Source organism: Elephas maximus, chromosome X, assembly GCF_024166365.1.
Source record: "Elephas maximus indicus isolate mEleMax1 chromosome X, mEleMax1 primary haplotype, whole genome shotgun sequence".
NCBI classification, from domain to species: domain Eukaryota; kingdom Metazoa; phylum Chordata; class Mammalia; order Proboscidea; family Elephantidae; genus Elephas; species Elephas maximus.
In genome coordinates, this window is record NC_064846.1 from 151,085,156 (window position 1) to 151,106,712 (window position 21,557).

A 21,557-nucleotide genomic window follows, 5' to 3' on the forward strand; every position below is an offset into this window, starting at 1 on the left:
AATTTGGGGTCTGCATCCCACTGCTCTCCTGCTCCCTCAGAGGTTCTCTGTTGTGTTCCCTGTCAGGGCAGTCATCAGTTGTAGCTGGGCACCATCTAGTTCTTCTGGTCTCAGGATGATGTAGTCTCTGGTTCATGTGGCTCTTTCTGTCTCTTGGGCTCGTAATTACCTTGTGTCCTTGGTGTTCTTCATTCTCCTTTGATCTAGCTGGGTTGAGACTTATTGATGCATCTTAGATGGCTGCTTGCTAGCATTTAAGACCCCAGATGCCACTCTTCAGAGTGGGATGCAGAATGTTTTCTTAATAGATTTTATTATGCCAATTGACTTAGAAGAATTTTTGTTGTCCAACACTGACCATAAGAGTAACTGACCTCTAGTTCTGGGATGATGTCCAGTGTTGAGTTAATCTTTCGTGTAAGTGGGAGGGGTTCAAAGCTCCTAAAATGACAGGCAGCTGGACTTCATCAAGCTTACAGGTTTATGAACTTTTTTGCTTCCTTGCTATTAAATGCCTCTATTATGACAGAATTTTTTATGAGATGTGATTTTGTAATAACTTGTTTGCAGTGTTTGAGGTAAGTAGATAACCCATTCATATCAAAGTTTTTCTTGGCTACCCTAATAAGGGTAAAAAAAAAATTATTAAAAACAAACAAAAACAAAACAAGCAAACTAACAAACAAAAACCCTAAGAGTTGTACATGTCCAAATTTGTTTAGGTGCATTCTCAACATAATCAAACATTAAATTTATACTAGGTGGAATCTCCATTTTTACACTTGAACATGAAATATGTTAGACCTCATCTACTAGGGAAAGCTTTAAAAAATATGATGTTGTAGTACAATTTATAGTACCTAAATAACTGTCATGGACCCCTGGTGGCACAGTGGTTAAGAGCTATAACTGCAAACCAAAAGGTCAGCAGTTTGAATTCACCAGCTGCTCCTTGAAAACCCTATGAGGCAGTTCTGCTCTGTCCTATAGGTCATTGTGAGTCAGAATCAACTCGATGGCACGCGACAACAACAAATAACTCTGATAATGACTAATCACTACCTTCATCTCAGAACTTGAGCTTCTGTGAAAAAAATCAAAGTAAATCAACAAATTGTATTAAAGAATTGTAATATTTTATCACAATTCTTTAATTGTAATATTTTATTACAATTCTTTAATATAATTTGATTTACTTTGATTTTCTTCTAAAAGATCGTTTTTGTCAAATTATTAGCTAGCTGCAAAAAATGTTAAGTATCATATGCCAAAGCATGTGTTAAAAAAGCAAGAGACAAAAACAGACTATTTTGCTCAAAACTATCCCCCAATTAGACCAAGGATCAATTTAATTAGTTACTGTCCTAACAAGTTAGTGTTCTCCCCCAAAGAGCTCATGCATCTATTGCGTGCCAGGCATGGTGTTGCAAACAGATTATACTCAGTGCCGTCGAGTCGATTCCGACTCATAGTGACCCTGTAGGACAGAATAGAACTGCCCCATAGAGTTTCCAAGGAGTGCGTGGTGGATTCGAACGGCCAACCTTTTGGTTAGCAGCCATAGCACTTAACCAGTACGCCACCAGGGTTTCCTAAACAGATTATACCTGAGGTAAAAGACTGTGTCCTGACCTTAAATAACTCCTAATCCAGCTAGGTATCAAAAAAAAAAAAAAAGTATCAATAAATAGCTATTAATATTATATAATATGGTCAAGGCTCTTTTGGAGACAGTACTATTTACAACAAGATTCCAGTTTTAATTTTGGAAGTTATTAATTGAAAAGTTTTGGGTATAGCATTTAACCTCACCAAGACCCCGTTTCTTCATTTGTGAAAAGGAGATAATCATGCCTGTCTTCCCTGGGTGGTGCAAATGGTTTGTGATCAGCTGCTAATCTACTGGTTAGGGGTTCAAACCCACCCAGTAGCATCAAAGAGGAAAGGTCTGGTGATCTGTTTCCATAAAGATTACAGCCTAGAAAGCTCTGTGAAGCAGTTCTACTCTGTAACACATGGAGTTGCCACGAGTTGGAGTCAACTAGACAGCAAAGAGTTTGGTTTTGGTCAGAGATGTCATGTTGTCCTGAGGATAAAATACATTAATGTTTTTTCAAATGCTTGCCTAAATGCCTGCCTGGCATATTGTACAATAGAAGATTGCTTAAAAAGTTTTTATTTAATTGATTCAGTGGATTGAGCAAACATTCCCAATGTCCTCATAAAACATACTGATACTCTCAACACACTGAATGCTCATGGCTACCAGGCTGCTATCTGCTACGCCCTTGAAATTCTACTTCTATCAGTGAAGTTGTGTGCTTATCAGTCAGTTAAGCTTTCTTTCCCCAAAAAGTCTTTGTGTCCGTTTTACCTCTTATTATAATTGTATAATTTAATTTAATATGAGCAAAGAAAATATGAGTGTGAACAAAATTTTTTCTATAAAAACTAAGTTGAATTCTTTTGCTAAGACTCGATGCTAAGATATATGGAAGAGGCAGCTTTAAAAGATGAGGAAAAAAATCATATTCTAGAAAAATTGTTTTACACAAATTGCTTCCCAAGTGTTTTCGGGTTTTCAGATTATTTAAAACAAAACAAAACTGGAATGTGTAGATGGTGCATATGATTGTGGAACTTCTATTGGCAAGATGAAGCTGAAAAAAAAACCCAGCTTGGCAATGTATCAGAAAAGTGGTAAATGAAAATACATTAATTTTTTAAGTTACAATGAAGAGTGGTAAATGAAAATGTATTAACTTTTCAATTAAAATGAAAAATTGATGATACACATTTATATATATGTATACACATACATACATACATACATATATTTTTATTGTTGTGGTGCTGGTGGTGATTCTTGTTGGACTTTTTTGATAAGCCGACCAGTCACCCATTTCTGACTGTTTCAGAAGAGTTTTTAGTGTAAACAAAAAATCAATGGTGGATACAAGTGGACGAAAGCTGGTTTTGCCAAGGGTAGACATTAGGGAATTATTATTCTTGAAGAATCAGACAAATTTAAGCATAGAATATGTTTGTGTTATGAGTACTCACTTAAAAATTTTAAAAAAGCTTTCAGTTACTTAAGCCAGAATATTAATTGAATGCTTAAAGAAAAAATGACTTCTTTACTAAGAAATATTTTATTAGAAATTTTTTATAAGATGGTAGGATTGATTGTGTATGCTAGTTCTAATTAGAGCTCTTTTGGTAAATAAGTATAATTTAGATAATTGACTCCAGTAGCATTTTGGGGGGGGGTCCTGTTTCGTTTTATAATAAACTTACTTTATATCTGTTTTATTCAATTTTTTTGAAGACATGTACGATGCCTCAGTGTTTTTGTATTCACCACAATATGTGACACTGTGATTAGATCAAATAACATGCAAAACATTGTATATTATCAATATGTATCTTCTAGGAATAAATTGAGTAGCTGGCAATTACTGTTTTCCAGCAACTATAATAGTGACATTTTTAATTTTATTTTCAGACTATTTGAAAAAATTATGTTATTTGTATCTAAGCACAGAGAAGATACAAGTCTTGAGGAATGTGACTAAATTCCTTGAATAATTCCTGATTACTTTTCTCCATAGACTAATGTGTCCATGAATAGATCTCATTTTGCAGAAATGTTACCTAATATTTTGTCTTTTTTTTTTTTTCCTTCAAATTTTAAGGAATAAAAATGTATTAGAACTCCACATTCACTAGCAGGTGCTGCATAAATCCTTATTCATAAATATTTAGATCTTGATTTGATGAGAAAAATATAAGATTATAGTATATGTCAGCATCTTGCCACATAAGTGTGTAACTGTATTCTTGAATTATTGCTAGTGCAGATGTAATGTCTTTAAGAGTACTTTATTACAGCAGTGCGTTTCCCCAGGGAGGAGTGTTTATAAATATATGGATCAAAGTTTTTGATTTAGCTGGTATTTTTTTCTTGCCTTCTTCGTGGATTTGCTTTCATATCTCACAAAACATTTTATGATAAAATGAGCCAACAGGAATTGCCGTATTGAAGTAGACAAAAGGTTCAGTTTTTCTGGCAACTGTTATCCGAATGTGTCTTGTTGTTGTTAAAGCCAGAAAAATGCATACTTGCAGCAAAATTATTACTCTAAATGATTAGCCTATACCCCAAATAATCTAAAATTAATGCCTGTCTGCTTAGAATTCATGAGATTCTGTTCACCTAGAAAAATGTTACATCCTAATATATACATGGTCTTCATGACAGCTTCATTATATATCTGTTTCTCTGACAGTCAGAATATATTTAGAAAAATTGTTTTATTATTGTTAACTCAGAGTATTTTTGATCAATTCAGATGAATGAAACAATTCATCTAAAGTTCTAAACAAGTTTTAAACAATTGGATAATCTTTAGTCCATGTCCTTTCTTTTAACCTTTAAATTGGATGAAATCTGTCCTTGATTTTGTTTCTTTTACCAGTGGTTTCAATGGTTCTATTTCTTGAATCACTTTCCTCTGAAATAATCATAGCATGCCAGGTTCTTATCATTCTATATAAATATATATTCTGTTTTCATCCCTGCATGAGGCATAACTGAGTGGCCAAATAATGGAATGCTCTCAAGTTGCTGGAATTGACAAAATGGCCTAGCAACCAATTGGTGGATCCTGGAATCTGATGTCTGTTTCTCTTTTTGATTCTTCTGCAGATGACTGAATACGTTTAATCAAGTTCCTTCCATTTCTAAAGGTACATAAAGGCAGGAACTTCATATGTTTTGTTCACCACTCTACATCTAGGGCTTAGTCAGCGCCTGGCATACAGTAGGTACTCAATAAATACTATTGAAGAAATAAATAAAATGCCTTGTACTAATTAGTTAATTCAATTAGTGGACTAATAAACTGGTACTTATATTTTATAGCTAGATCTCAAAACTGTCTTTAAAATGTTAATCTGTCATAATGGTTAAACTCAAGGGCTTTGGAGTTAGAGCATTTTCTAAAGGAAAATAATATTAGTGTTTGATAACATATACGCAATGATTATGTCTGTCACATAGTAATCATTCAATACATGGCAGTGATTATTTTTATTTTATTTTATTGTTATTATGGACAAGGATTTAATGTGTTTGGGAATTCACTCTCCGGAAATGTTATTAGAATAAGGCATTTTATAGAAATGTAACCTGTTTAAAAATATTAGAAATTAAAGAGAAAAGCAATTGGTGAGGAATATGAAGGGGGCTTAGAAAATAGGAGACGAGAAAACACAGGAGCTAGTAGCATTTTTAAAAGAAAATTTAAAAACTAATACTGCTATGTCAAAGTTAGGTTCTTGGCACGGCGTATCTCTAGGATTTCTGAAATCAAAATAATTATTTACATTAAAAAGTCTGCTTCTAAACCTAATACTTGTATTATTTTTATAAAAAAGTACTTAAAGTGATTCTACCATACCAATGGAGAAGAGAACTTAGGGAATTATCAAAAACAGTAAAAGCAAAATGACTTATTTTGCTTTAAAATAACACAATGAACTGTTGTGTTAAATGCCAGCATCTGGAGGGTTTGAATTATCCAGCACTATCAAAATTTTTTTTTTTTTATCCAACTAGACGGCAATGAGTGGATATCCAATAGAACTTTCTATGATAATAGAAATGTTCTGTATCTGAACTGTCTAGTACAGTAGCCATGAGCCACCATCGTGGCTGTTGAGTACTGGAATGTGCCTAGTGCTAATGACGAAGTGACTTTAAAAATTTGTTTACTTTTAATTAATTGAAATGTAATAGTCATATGTGGCTTTGGCTACCATTTTGGGCGACTCAGAACTAGATATCTGTCCTGACGTTCACTTCCCATTTTTGGAAAAATCATAAACATGGGATTATGTTTTGTTAATTACAGAGTTTACATATTAAGAGGTCAGTAAACCTGTAATCCATCACTCGTCTGTCAGTTTGTCATACTGTGGTGGCTTACATATTGTTATGATGCTGGAAGCTATGCCACCAGTATTTCAAATACCAGTAGGGTCACCCATGGTGGACAGGTTTCAGCGGAGCTTCCAGACTAAGACAGACTAGGAAAAAGGACCTGGTGATCTACTTCTAAAAAAATTGTCTAGTGAAAACCTCATGAACAGCAGCAGAACAAGGACCGGGCAATGTTTCTTTCTGTTGTACACAGGGTTACTGTGAGCGGGAACTGACTCAACGCCACCTAACAACGACAAACCTAAAATAGAAGCTATTATGCATATTTTATGATGTATTCTGTGCTTATTTCAATATTATTTACTAGGACCTTTTTTTTGTTGTTTAATGTAAGTAAAAGCTGCTAATTGAGTAAATCAATGTGGACTGTGAGATAAAATTGTATAAAATTTGGTATTTTATTTTAATTTCTATAAAGAGAAAAATTGTGAGAAAAGTTTTATTCAGAACTGAGGATATTTTTTTCCAAAAATCACTTCTCTTTTAACTTTCCTACCTATCTCTCTCTTCATTTCCATTACTCCTTCCACTCTCAGGAAATATGTAGTTTTTTTAGGTGCAGATTGGCAAACTAAATTTACAGTGTAAATAATTATTCATTTATTTTTTATAAATGCCACTGCAACTTAATTTATTTTCTAGGTTGTCTATTATTTAGGAAAGGTAAACACACACACAAAGCACAATATCATAGTTTTTATATATTCTCTTTTTAACTGCAGTTCCCTGTCTTTATTTTTCCCCTAAGATTTTATCTTCCATACCATAAAATTATCTTTTTGAGATAGTATTTTTCAAACCATACTGAATCCCAGAATGTCCAGAGATCTGAAATGAGGTGACTTGAAACTCATATCTGATTATATGGGTCCTGAATAAAGAGGGATAAGAATCTGTCAATATTCCTAATTCTCCTACCTCAATCTGAAAGCCTTCCCAGAAGTTCTTGGTCAGGGGTAACAAATAGATTTCAAACCATTTCCAGACTAATCAGAGCAGCTGACGATAACCACTCAGTGGTACATTGATTCTCAGGCTGCAACTTCTGCCGCAGGGTGTCATGGAGACACATGTGTTTGCTGTTTTGCTCAAGGAAAGTGGTTCTCAACTCGTGGCTATATATTAGAATCATCTGAGAAACTTTTTAAAAAATAATGTTGCCCAAGCTCTATTCCCAACCAATGCAGTCAGATTCTCTGGGGCAGAGGCCCAGGCATCACCATGTTTTATACTTTCCCAGCTGATGTTAGTGTGAGCTAATATGCTAACCCACCTGCCAGCCAAAAAATCCAACTTTCACTCAGTCTTCTAGTACAAATATGTATGAACTTTAAAGTAGCTCTAACAGAACCATTTTGATTTGCAGATTCTGACTAATTCCAGGTTACATAAATCTTACAGAGGCTCATTATTATGCCACTCAGTTGTGCTTTGTCCACATTAGCCTAACTGTACATAATTTCTGGTCCTAAAGTGTAGGTGGTCATGAGTATTGGGGGTGTGTGAAAGGAGAGCGTAACTGCACTGAACATTTGAGACTAATAACATCAGTATTGTGTCCCGTCAACAGAGAGAGACTATAAAAATTGGAAGATAACTAAAACCATTGTGCAATTCTAAGTTGCTGTCTTTTAGAAATGTTTGTGTATTTGTTGTTCATGGTATACATTTCCTAGTAACTTTATTCAGTTCTAAAAAATATACTACAAATAATTTTTTAAATTATGCCTGCTCAACTGGGAAATACTATCATTGGCCTTTGAAATCAGTTCTCTTGAAACACAAGTCTTGCCTCTGGAAAGATATTACCTGAGAGTGTATTATTACTCTCTCTTCTCCCTGCCTCCATTCCTTCATGGAGGTATCATTATTCTGAATTTAGTGCTTATGATATTTTTTCTCATCTTCTTTTTTCCATATTCATATATCCCTAAACAATATAGAATATTCTTTTGCATATTTTTAATGTTGTAATTACTAAACTGGATAATCATTTTAGGAGAGTTCTTAGTCATTTTTATGTCTTTAAATATTTTACATATAATTATTTTATCATCTTTATCTGCTAATTTTAGTATCTAAAATTCTTGATCATTACAAGCTGTCCCCCTTCCTCGCTTTTGCTTATGGTACCTTGTTTCTTCTTCTGCTGTGTAATTTTGAATTCACGCACACCAAACTTCAAACAAACAAAAAAAACCTTTAAAATAATTTTATAGAAAAAAAGGTAAAGTACAAATTTTTCACAAAATCCATGTTGAGAGTTAGCAATACAATTGTTACTATTGTCCAGACCTCCTGCCTTAACAAGGCCTTGAATCCCTATAACTCTCTTCTACTCAGTAATACAGATATTTTCCACTTATCCTCAGTAATACATTTCTGAAAACGAGAGATTCTAAGCAGGAATGTTAATTACAAGCTTATTTTCCATTATTTGAAATGGGAAATAGAATACATTGCTTTTCACCCCAAAACCTAAACTGGTTTATCAGAGTGTACCAGAAACACAGTAAAAACCTCTACATAAAAATAAAAAAACATAATATTAAAAGGTAAAATAGCTAAGACATCACTTCCTGATTAAAAATAATTAATATGGTAGTTAATAAACAATGATGCTGTTGTAGTAATGCTGATGTTTTTCTTAGCACCTGCAACATCCATGCCGTACGTGACCTTAATTAAAACTATATGTTCTTTTCAAAATGACTGCACATATTTCTGATGGTGTACCAGTTATGTTTGGAAAACAATTAAAAATTTCCCTGCATATCTTTTTGTTAAAAAATTAAAACAGTCAGCACAACTGGACTAAACCAAAAGCTAAGAAGTTTCCTGACTACGATGCTTCAAGAGACAGAGTAGCAGGGGTGGGAGCCTGGGGCCCATGGTTTCAGGGGACATCCAGGTCAACTGGCATAAAGAAGTTTATTAAGATAATGTTCTGCATCCCACTTTGGTGAGTGGGGTCTGGGATCTTAAAAGCTAGCAAGCAGCCATCTAAGATGCATCAATTGGTTCCAACCCACCTGGAGCAAAGGAGAATGAAGAACACCAAAGACACTAGGAAAATATTAGCCCAAGAGATAAAAGGGGCCACATAAACCAGAGACTTCATCAGCCTGAAACCAGAACAACTAGATGGTGCCCAGCTACCAGAAATGACCACCCTGACAGGGAACACAACAGAGAGCCCCTGATGGAGCAGGAGAAAAGTGGGGTACAGAACTCAAATTCTTATAAAAAAGACCAGACTTAATGGCCTGAGACTGGAGGAACCTCAGAAGACATGGCCCCTGGACTATCTATTAGCCCAGAACTAAAACCATTCATGAAGCCAACTCTTCAGACAAAGATTAGACTGGACTATAAGACATAAAGTAATACTCGTGAGGACTGTGCTTCTTAGCTCAAGTAGACACATGAGACTAAATAGGCAGCTCCTGTTTGGAGGTGAGATGAGAAGGCAGAAAGGGACAGGAGCTGGTTGAATGGACACGGAAAACCCAGCATGGAAAAAAGGAGTCTGCTGACATATTATAGGGATAGCAACCAGGGTCACATAACAATGTGTGTATAAATTTTTGTATGAGAAACTAACTTGAGCTTTAAACTTCCCACTTAAAGCACAATAAAAAAAGTTAAGACATTATATTGAGTTTAGAGGAAGTATATATAAATTTACCATATGGATATTGGCTGAAATAAGACTGTTGGGAGAAACATACCATTCATGAGAGAGAAGTTCTGTAGAATATGTCGACCCAAATTTTATTTTAACTTACTCTAAAAAGCCTTAGAACATATTTTTTTCTACTTCATGTAAAGCCAGTAAACTAATATTAACACATTAATAATGATTACAAGTGTCCACACACACACATATACTTATAAAATTTATAATGGTAGAAGTTTATATAATTGTCTTATTCAAATGGCACAATTACATAGCTGAGGGAATATTTACTAAATTTTCTGAAAATCGAATTCCCGAGGTATTAAAATCAATAATTCTCAAGTAATATTTTTATTGCTTAGAGGCAAGTATTAAATAGGGATCTCATTATTAGGAAATTAATTTATAAAGTTTTTAGTCTAATGTGTTTTAAAATCATACTTCAATTCCCTGGATTTTCACATTTCCAGTGGTGGAATAAGTTATTTATGCTTTTAAAATGGTAGCCTGGAAATAATATAAATTCCTTTATTAAATATTAACAAATTGAGTTTATTAAGATAGAAAAAAATACAGATAGATAAATTAAAAGTTTTATAGGTACTATGCCAAATAATTTTCATACATTATTTTCTGTAATCCTTATAATGACCTTTCGAAATACATATTGGTATTGCAAACGTTACAGAGAATAATGAAGTAAAATAAAAACAAGGGTCAGATTTGTCTTTTTGCCTTAAACATCTAAAAGACTGGAAAAAATACGACACACAGTTTTCAGATATTGGACAAAAGGCAGTACAGGACAATGATCTTTGAAAGAAGGGAAACAAATAAGGTGAGCCTGAAGAGAGTTTTCAGAACGGAGCACAGGGTGGGAAACTCAAGGAGAGTCAAATAGTGTCCCTGAGTTGAAGAGATGGACCTGGGAGCTTGAGGAGGTCAAGGCCGCTAGAGTCCACAGGGAAGAGTAAAGGAAAAGAGAAAGTTGCAGTGAGAGAAAGCCCCCTTTCCCTGTCATCATCTAGTACTGATCAGAATGTGTGCGAGGAAGCTGCCTGAAGCCAGGGAAAGAGTAACCTGAAAGGAGTAAGTGGAAAAATCTCCAGGACTCAAATAGAGCCAGGAATAATTGGTATTCCCTCCAGCCAGAGTATAAAAACATTATAACACATGGGGTATCAGGTAGATTCTTCAGAAGGGTATTGTATCAGTTGGGAGGCAAAATTAGACCTAGACTAAAGGTTTTTCTTGTCCTGCCTAACAAAGCTTAAAAAGATCAAACCCCAAGGGAAAGAAACATGAAGAGAACTTCACCAAGACACGCATAATCAAATTTATTAAAACTAGTGATAAAGAGAAAATCTTACAAGCAGCAAGAGAAAAAAAGACACATTATACAAATAAGAACAAATATAAGAATTTCAGGTGACCTTTTTGTTGGCAACAATGCAAAACAGAAGATAGTGGATCAACATCTTTAATGACCCAAAAGAAAATAACTATTAACTTTGAATTTTGTATTCAGCAAAAAAAAAAAAAAAAATCCTTTAAAAGTTAAAATGAAATAAAAACTTATTTAGACATAAAAAAGTTGAAAGAAGTCATCACTAGCAGACCTGCATCTACAGAAAGGAATGTATAATACCAGAAATGGTAAATATGTGAGTAAATATAAAATTATCTTTTCTTTTTTTCCTGACCACTTTAAAAGATAATTGAATGTTTAAACAAAAATAACAATGTATGGTTGTGTTTATAACATATGCATATGACAACAATAGCACAAAGGTCAGGAGACGTGAAATAGAATTGTCCTGTTTTAAGATTCTTCTACTATAAGTGAAGTGGTATAATATGACTTGAGGGTAGGCTGTGATAAGTTGAATATCTACACTAGAAAAACCCTAAAGCAAAATTTCACCAAATGAGATACACAGGCAGCAAATCAAAACATGACTTATTAGGCAGCATCATTAGTCATTATGAAAATGCAAATTAAAATGACAATGAAATACATCTTCTCCTCACTTATTAACATGGTTAGGTTTTAAAGACCAGGTCATTACATGAAAATCAGTGTTATGCAAAAATGGAGGATGACTCCATCATTACATAACTACCAAATTACATCATTACATAACTGTCAAATCACTGAGAATCATGGCCCACCCAAGGTGACGCATAGCCTTAACCATGACAGCCAGCATTACTCTCACCTTGCACGTCAGCATTCATTACTGCCAGACATATGTTGTTAATGCTCAAAATACTATTTTCATAAATGCCGAATGTCAGATAAGGAGATAGTTGATAAGTGAGGAGTAGGTGTACTGCCACATACCTATTTAAAAAAATGGCTAAAATAGAAAATACACTGACAGTATCAAGTACTGTCGTAGATGTGGAGCAACTGGAACTCTCCTATATTGCTGTGAGGATTCAAAATGGTGTATCCACTTCTGGAAAACATTTTGAACATTTCTTTTATTTAAAAAAAAAATTTTTTTTATAAAGCTGAACATACACTTGCCATTTGACTCAGCAAGTATTTACCTAAATGAAACAAAAACTTATGTTCCCAGATATTTACAGCAGCTTTGCTCATAATTGGCATAGTGGTTAAGATCTTGGCTGCTAACCAAAAGGTCAGCAGTTTGAATTTACCAGCTGCTCCTTGGAAACCCAATGGGGCAGTTTTACTTTGTCCTATAGGGCCATTATGAGTTGGAATTGACTCAGTGGCAACAGGTTTGGTTTTTGGGTTGCTTGTAATTACTAATTGTTTGAAAATGATGAAAGTATAGTTCAGCTGGTGAGTGAATAAACATAATGTTGTGTATCCAAACAATGGAATATTACTCAGCAATAAAAAGGAATTGATACATGCAATTGAAACCAAAATGTGCAAGAACATGAATAAATGTCAAATGCATGTTGGTAAGTGAAAGAAGCCAGACCCCAAAATCTACACACCACATGAATCCAGTTATGTAACAGTCTGGAAGGGTTAAAATTATAAGGACAGAAAACTGATGCATGGTTGCCAAGGTCTGAGTAGAGGAGAGGAAGTGATGGATTAAAAAAAAATCAAATATATAATAAAAATGAGCCCAAGAGTCTCAATCTCAAACTCAGCCTTGCTGGATACCAAAACTCCTGGGCTCTTAACAGTGACTCTATCATGATATATTCAAGGTTAAAGAAAGAAGAGAATTATGAGAGCAAATATTTGGGTAACTCATATCCAAAAAAAAAAAAAAAAAGTCTCTTCTTTTACTCCCTTGGTTCCCTCAGTGTGCTACCCAGATCAGCAGCATTAGCACCACACAGGATCTTGTTAGAAATACAAATTCTTAGGCTTCACCCCAGGTGGAAATTCCAGGTGTTGAGGTGGATCCAGCAATCTGTGTTTTAACAATTCCTTCAGGTTATTCTGATGCACATTAAAGCTTTAGAACTATTTTATCTACATTAACTCATTAGCCCTCATTACTTTTAAAAGTAAATGCAAGTGAATTAGATTTCTGTCGATTAATGTGCATTGGAACATTGCTCATCTGTAGTCTCCAGTGAGATGCCACCTGTTTGTGAAATCTCCCATTCCTCCCTGCCCCTCTACTATACATTGTTTATACCTTTCCTGAGCATGCATTTTCTTTCACCTTGTATTATATTTCATTACTGGCATGTCTATAACCTTCACTAGAATGCCAGTTTCTAGGGGCATGGGTTCTCATATTTCAAGATTTATAAAGCTCATAACCAGTATAATCTGAGAAAGGGCAAGTCCAGCTGACCGTGAAGGTTAAAATAGTTGGGAAGTGTCAGTTTCCAAGGTACATAAAGTTTCAGGTGTGGCTCAAGTAAATCATTTACGTTTAATAATCATCATCTTTTTAGCAATCACAAAAGTGGGGGTTGGGTGTAGTAGTCATGAAAATGTTGCTCTCGGATTTCCTACTTCGGGAAGCATAGTTGATCAGTGGTCCTGGCTGTTATACTCTGAATCCATCACTGTACTTCCCACAGGCTGCTCCTAGCCAATGACGGTGCACAGAAGAGATACTAAAGCAGACATATTCCTGCAAGATACAGGACCTTTACAATGAGCAACCTTCACCCAAGGACTCGCCATCAGCCTTGCTGAATCTTTTCTTAAAACTGCACTGCAGCCTAAGACTTTTCCTACCCAAGCTTCCTTGTGGTGTGATAGCTCTCCTGGCTTCTTTCAGTTTTCCCCTCCTTCATTTTCCTTCATGGCTATTTCCTGCAATAAATCTCTGTCTTATTTAAACCTTTCCTAGTGTTTGCTTCTCAGATGATCTGAGCTCACATTAGGGGGACCTTGACTATTTTGAGTTCTCTGACTAGTTGTACTTACCAGAAGCAATTGTTTTGATTTTAATGCATGGACAATGTTACCGGAGTAATTGACTATTTCCCCTTTACAGATTGGCTGCTAGAAAGCTGAGAACTAAAGGCTGGGTCTATTTTATGAACCAATCGTTGTTTTTTTTTTTTTAATTTGGAGTTCACTTTAGTCATAAGCTATTTTATTTTATATTTTAGTTTTTACATTTTTGTAAGCTGCATGAAATAATTTCTGAAAAAAGCCATGGTAAAAATAACCCAAGTTATGGTCAAGTATGAAGCTGTCAGCCAATCCCATAGGCTATGTAATCCATGACTTGAACTGGTGCCATTCCCTGGATCTTAATGTAAATGTTGCCATCTGAAGTCGTGGGTGGGATATGCCCAAAGCTGGAAAGAACATAGTAATGGAAAACTTAGTGACATGCAGAAACCCAGTCAAGCAGACAATTTGGCTGGGTAACAACAGTACATAGCTGGGGTCTGGTAGCCTTTCTAGAAAACTAAAGTAGGGCACTACTCCTCAAAGTTAAGCTGGAGAGCATTTTAGATCCCTGGAAGAGGGACCCCAGAATGGGTTAATTTCATAAGCCCTGGGTACTAGCAGTTCTCTTCAGTACATAAGCAGCAGATAAATTTGAAATGAACTGGCTTAATCCAAAAAGTTCATTTAATAAATCTTGTACTTTGATAGTCCAGGAGCAGGCTGGCTTTAGGTGAGGCTCTATCTAGGGCTCTTACATTGTGATTGGGACTTTGTAGAATGTACACTTATCATTTTTAGTTATTCAGAAAATGAAAACCCTATCTAGTTTTGGGGAACCCTCACTCTGTGATTCTCAGTAGTCAAAGAATATCTCCCAATTATAGATGCTAGGAGGTCGAATCTACTCTATTCCCGTCTCCCAATAATTTTTTTTTTTTTTAATGGCCAGAGCATGGGAATTACCATTCAGATGCTGTCATTCAGGATTCTGTATCTTGGGCTAATGACCTGAAAGAAAATGAGTTTTATGATTTGGTTGCCTGCATCTACCTATGATGGCTCTGTCCTGTGAAGGAGATTTTGGACATTGGCAATAGATACATTTGAAGACCAGGTGGTTTCTGCAGCATAACTCAGCTCTTTGGTTCCTTATTTCCTGGGCCTGGTTTTCTATTTCTCCCCGCACTCTGGCTGTATTTCTTCCAAGACAACTTCTTTGTTCTTCTGGAAATCCATAGCATATTCAGTATTCTTTGTCAACACCATAATTAAAAACAGCTGTCGATATCTTCCAACTAAATTTCTCCTCTGCTGAATTTCCCATAAGTGTTTGAGGTTCATGTAGATTACCTGATATACCTGGTTTCTCTATACCTATTTGTCACTTCATCTTCCTCAACCTTAGAACCAACACAGCTGACAGTACCTCCTGGGGCTGCATGCTTCCTTGTTCAACTTCAGCAGGAAACATGTCCAATTATCCAAAGAGTTATATGAATGAATGAATAAACACACAGCATTTCTATTCTTATAACTTGGGATTATTTTGAGATAATGTACTAAGAGCTTAATGTTAGTGATAGATTTAAAATGCCATAGTGATAAATTTTAGACTACGGTAAAATGGTTTTAATAATAAATTATCATTATAAAATAAAATCTTTCAGGTAATAGAAACATCTTGTTTCTAAACATGGAGAATGAACCATAAACACAGATGAAGTATAAAGCCCCAGCTGTCTAAGGAATTTATTTCAGCATTAGGGCTTTCATACAAACACAGTTCATTAGGAAAGTATCAAATATCCTGTTTTTCTATCAACATTAATAGAAGTTGCTTGCATAATTGAGTGTTGACTATTGTTTAGAAATACTGAAATACTTCAAGAAGTGTCACTTTCACTATGAAACAAATGAAGCATTCTATTTTTCTTGTAAATGTTAACACGTGGAAATAGAATGGCCAGTTGGATGAAATGTTGAATTGTCAAAAAAAATGTTTGTTATATTCCTGAGTCCCTCTGTACCAGTGAAAAAATTTTTTTGATTCTTCAGTGTCTCATATTATTCATGTCTTAACAGCATCTATTTCATAGGGTGGGTCTTGAAGATAACATTATATTGAGGACTATGAGTAGCACAGTTCCTGACGCTGATAAATGATGGCTATCAACACAGCTATTTAAGCATAATGCTTTAAAATTATCATGAAATTCATTGGGCAGGTATTAGGAACTGATAATTAGAGATGTTAATAGTTGCATTAAAAATATATTTCCATTTATTCATTCAGTCTTTCCAAATAGTGTTTAGTGTGCTATTGAATATTAAGTACTATGCTAGGTCTAACAGAAGACTGAGTAGAAGTATCTGTGCTCAGTCAGCTCATGCTTGCTTAGGAGACAAAAATACTTAAGATAAATGTTAAACTTGGCATAAACAGCAAACAAAACATTATTAAGAATGCAGAAGAAAAACTAGATAACTGGGAGCTCCTAAAAATCAAACACCTATGGTCATCCAAAGACTTCACCAAAAGAGTAAAAAGACTACCTACAGAGTGGGAAGAAGTTTTTAGCTATGACATTTCTGATCAGCATCTGATCTCTAAAATCTACATGATACTGCAAAAACTCAACTGCAAAAAGACAAATAACCCAATGAAAAAATGGGCAAAAGATATGAATAGACACTTCACTAAAGAAGACATTCAGGTAGCTAACAGATATATGAGGAAATATTCACAATCATTAGCCATTAGAGAAATGCAGATCAAAACTACAATGAGATTCCATCTCACTCCAACAAGGCTGGCATTAATCCAAAAAACACAAAAGAATAAATGTTGGAGAGGCTGTGGAGAGACTGGAACACTTCTACACTGCTGGTGGGAATGTCAAATGGTACAACCACTTTGGAAATCGATTAGGCGCTTCCTTAAAAAGCTAGAAATAGAACTACCATACGATCTAGCAATCCCACTCCTTGGAATATATACTAGAGAAATAAGAGCCTTTACATGAACAGATAACACACACCCATGTTTATTGCAGCGCTGTTTACAATAGCAAAAAGATGGAAGCAACCAAGGTGCCCATCAGTGGATGAATGCTGGATCAACCTACCTGGATCAAAGGAGAATGAAGAACACCAAGGACAGAAGGTAATTACGAGCCCAAGAGACAGAAAGGGCCACATGAACCAGAGTCTACATCATCCTGAGACCAGAAGAACTAGATGGTGCCCAGCTACAACCGATGACTGCCCTGACAGGGAACACAACAGGGAACCCCTGAGGGAGCAGGAGAGCAGTGGAATGCAGACCCCAAATTCTCATAATACCAGAATTAATGGTCTGACTGAGACTGAGAGGACCCCGGTGGTCATGGCCCCCAGACCTTCTGTTGGCCCAGGACAGGAACCATTCCTGAAGCCAACTCTTCAGACATGGATTGGACTGGACAATGGGTTGGAGAGGGATGCTGGTGAGGAGTGAGCTTCGTGGATCAGGTGGACACTTGAGACTATGTTGGCATCTCCTGCCTGGAGGGGAGATGAGAGCGTGGAGGGGATTAGAAGCTGGTGAAATGGACATGAAAAGAGAGAGTGGAGGGAGAGAACGGGCTGTCTCATTGGGGGGAGAGTAATTGGGAGTGTGTAGCAGAGTGTGTATGGGCTTTTGTGTGAGAGACTGACCTGACTGGTAAACTTCCACTTAAAGCACAATAGAAATTATAAAAAGAAAAATAAATGTTAAATTTCAGTAATAAAATTATATACTGAATTCTGTTTAAGGGACCAGGAAGATAATAACAAAATAACAATGTCAATTTATCTACTATACTATTAATGAAAGCATTTATTGAGTGCTCACTATGCATCAGATACTGCTCTAAATTCTTTGTATGTATTAATTTATATCACCCTCACAACAACCCCATGAAGTGATACCATAATCTTCCTTACTTTACAGTTGAGGAAACTGAGTGATAGAAAGATTAAATAACTTTCCAGAGGTTATACCATTAAAAGGCAGAGTAAACCACCCCAGCGATTTGACTTCAGAACCCTAGCTCTTAACCACAGGACACAGTGCCACTATGAGGCATCAGAGATGCCTTTGCAGAGGAGGTAACATTTGAACTGAATCTGGAAAGATGTCTAGGACTGATATGGGTGAAAATCATTTCGGGGAAACAGGAGCAACCAGTGAATTGGCAGACGGAACAGGTTGTCATCAGTCTAAAAAAAAAAAAATCTTTTTTTTTTACTATGTCCGTAACCCAACTCAGTTATGAAGAAACTAGAGATGGGGAGACTAGTTAGGAAGTATAGCTCTAGTCCAGATAAGAGGTAATGAGAGATTGGGCTATGTTGATGGTAGCTGGAATGCAGCATCTGTAATGTGCTAAATTCTATAAACCAAAACCAAACCCATTGCCTTGTAGTCAATTCCGACTCACAGCGACCCTATAGGACACAGTAGAACTGCCCCATAGGGTTTCCAAGGCTGTAAATCTTTACGGTAGCTAACTGCCACATATTTCTCCCACAGAGAGGCTGGTAGGTTCCAACCTCTGGCCTTTTGGTTAGCAGCTGAGTGCTTAACCACTGCACCACCAGGGCTCATTGCTAAATTCTGTAGTTGTTGTTAGGTGCTGTCGAGTCGGTTCCCACTCATAGCGACCCTATGCACAACAGAACGAAACACTGCCCGGTCCTGCGCCATCCTCAGAATTGTTGTTATGCTTGAGCTCATTGTGGCAGCCACTGTGTCAATCCACCTCGTTGAGGGTCTTCCTCTTTTCCATTGACCCTGTACTCTGCCAAGCATGATGTCCTTCTCCAGGGACTGATCCCTCCTGACAACATGTCCAAAGTATGTAAGACGCAGTCTCGCCATCCTTGCCTCTAAGGAGCATTCTGGCTGCACTTCTTCCAAGACAGATTTGTTCGTTCTTTTGGCCGTCCATGGTATATTCAATATTCTTTGCCAACACCACAATTCAAAAGCGTCAACTCTTCTTCGGTCTTCCTTATTCATCGTCCAGCTTTCACATGCATATGATGTCATTGAAAATACCATGGCTTGGGTCAGGCGCACCTTAGTCTTCAGGGTGACATCTTTGCTTTTCAACACTTTGAAGAGGTCCTTTGCAGCAGATTTACCCAATGCAACGCATTTTTTGATTTCTTGACTGCGGCTTCCATGGCTGTTGATTGTGGATCCGAGTAAAATGAAATCCTTGACAACTTCAATCTTTTCTCCGTTCATCATGATGTTGCTCATTGGTCCAGTTGTGAGGATTTTTGTTTTCTTTATGTTGAGATGGAATCCATACTGAAGGCTGTGGTCTTTGATCTTCATTAGTAAGTGCTTCAAGTCCTCTTCACTTTCAGCAAGGTTGTGTCGTCTGCATAACACAGGTTGTTAATGAGTCTTCCTCCAATCCTGATGCCCCGTTCTTCTTCATATAGTCCAGCTTCTCATATTATTCATTCAGTATACATATTGAATAGGTATGGTGAAAGGATACAACCCTGACACACACCTTTCCTGACTTTAAACCAATCGGTATCCCCTTGTTCTGTCTGAACAACTCCCTCTTGATCGATGTAAAGGTTCCTCATGAGCACAATTAAGTGTTCGGGAATTCCCATTCTTTGCAATGTTATCCATCATTTGTTATGATCCACACAGTCGAATGCCTTTGCACAGTCAATGAAACACAGGTAAACATCCTTCTGGTATTCTCTGCTTTCAGCCAGGATCCATCTGACATCAGCAATGATATCCCTGGTTCCACGTCCTCTTCTGAAACCTGCCTGAATTTCTGGCACTTCCCTGTTGATATACTGCTGCAGCCATTTTTGAATGATCTTCAGCAAACTTTTACTTGAGTGTGATATTAATGATATTGTTCTATAATTTCCATATTCGGTTGGATGACCTTTCTTGGGAATAGGCATAAATATGGATCTCTTCCAGGCAGTTGGCCAGGAAGCTGTCTTCCATATTTCTTGGCATAGATGAGTGAGCGCCTTCAGCGCTGCATCTGTTTGTTGAGACACCTTAATTGATTTTCCATTAATTCCTGGAGCCTTGTTTTTCGCCAATGCCTTCAGAGCCGGTTGGACTTCTTCCTTCAGTACCATTGGTTCCTGATCATATGCCACCTCTTGAAATTGTTGAATATCGACTAATTCTTTTTGGTGTAATAACTTTGTATATTCCTTCCATCTTCTTTTGATGCTTCCTGCGTCGTTTAATATTTTCCCCATGGAATCCTTCACTATTGCAACCCGAGGCTTGAATTTTTTCTTCAGTCCTTTAAAATCAGTCCTTTAGGGAATACAAAAATGAAATAGATGTAACCCCATCCTCAAAGGGTTTACACTCAGGTGGGAATAGAGATGGGATATTAATGTTTTTGGAAATACCAGCTTTGATAAGGTTGTCAGACAGCCTCTCCGACAAGGCAAGAGGGAAAACTGACCTTGACAAGTGGAAAGAGAGAAAAAAAAATGCTAAATTTAACATTGATAAATATAAGAAAATTTTAAGGGTAAAACATGATTTCCATGACTATACAATCAGAAATAACCAGTTTTAAAGCAGTTGCAAGAAAAAAATAAACCCAAGGCTTATTATGGGCTCGAAGTTAAATTTGTCAGCAATATAATTCTTTTAAGAGAGGATGAAACTCTTTTAAGGAGGAATGAAAATGGAATGTATGCACCGAAGCAGAAGCTCTAAAAATGGCAAGTTTCCCTCCTACAGCTGTCACAGTGGTCAAGTGTTATGAGAATACTGTGTCTATTTTGGGGCTTTAAAATCAATATTGGCAACTTAGAAAGGGTACAGAATGTGATAAAAAGTTTAGGAAATAGGCACACTGAGCAAAAGTTAAAGATATTCTGACTATTTATTCTGTGCTACATTGACCTGTGCAAGCATGCCAAAAGGAGTCTCACATCCAGAAAAGACACAGGCTCTATTGCCTTACATTACAAAGTTTCAACTAGTTTAACTGGAAATTGCTTTGAATATACATTCTTCTTTTATGCTCTGAAATTTCCTGGAAAATTAAATACAACATGCATTTTAATGAAGTGCCGTAAGTATTAAAATTAAGGATGGAAGGGCTTAGGCGTCAAGAAAATTAGAATTTTCTCTAATATCATTTTCTCAGCCCAATTGAACACATCTCAGATTTTATATCACTATTAAACCACTTTGAAACATATTAATATCCACTAAAGAAACTTTATGACATTTCATTTAGAAAATTCTGACTTGGCAATTTTCATGTTACGTTAACAGTCAAATATGTTTACTCCCAACAGTTTAATTCATTAAGATCATTCGGTACATATCTGTGCATGTATATATATAGAGAGATGTTTGCATATCATATATACATATTCTTGTTTAATAAACACTTGTTAATGTATTCAGTATACTTTTATAAAGTGCTTACTGTGTATGAGGTGACATTCAAGGTGTCTGGGAT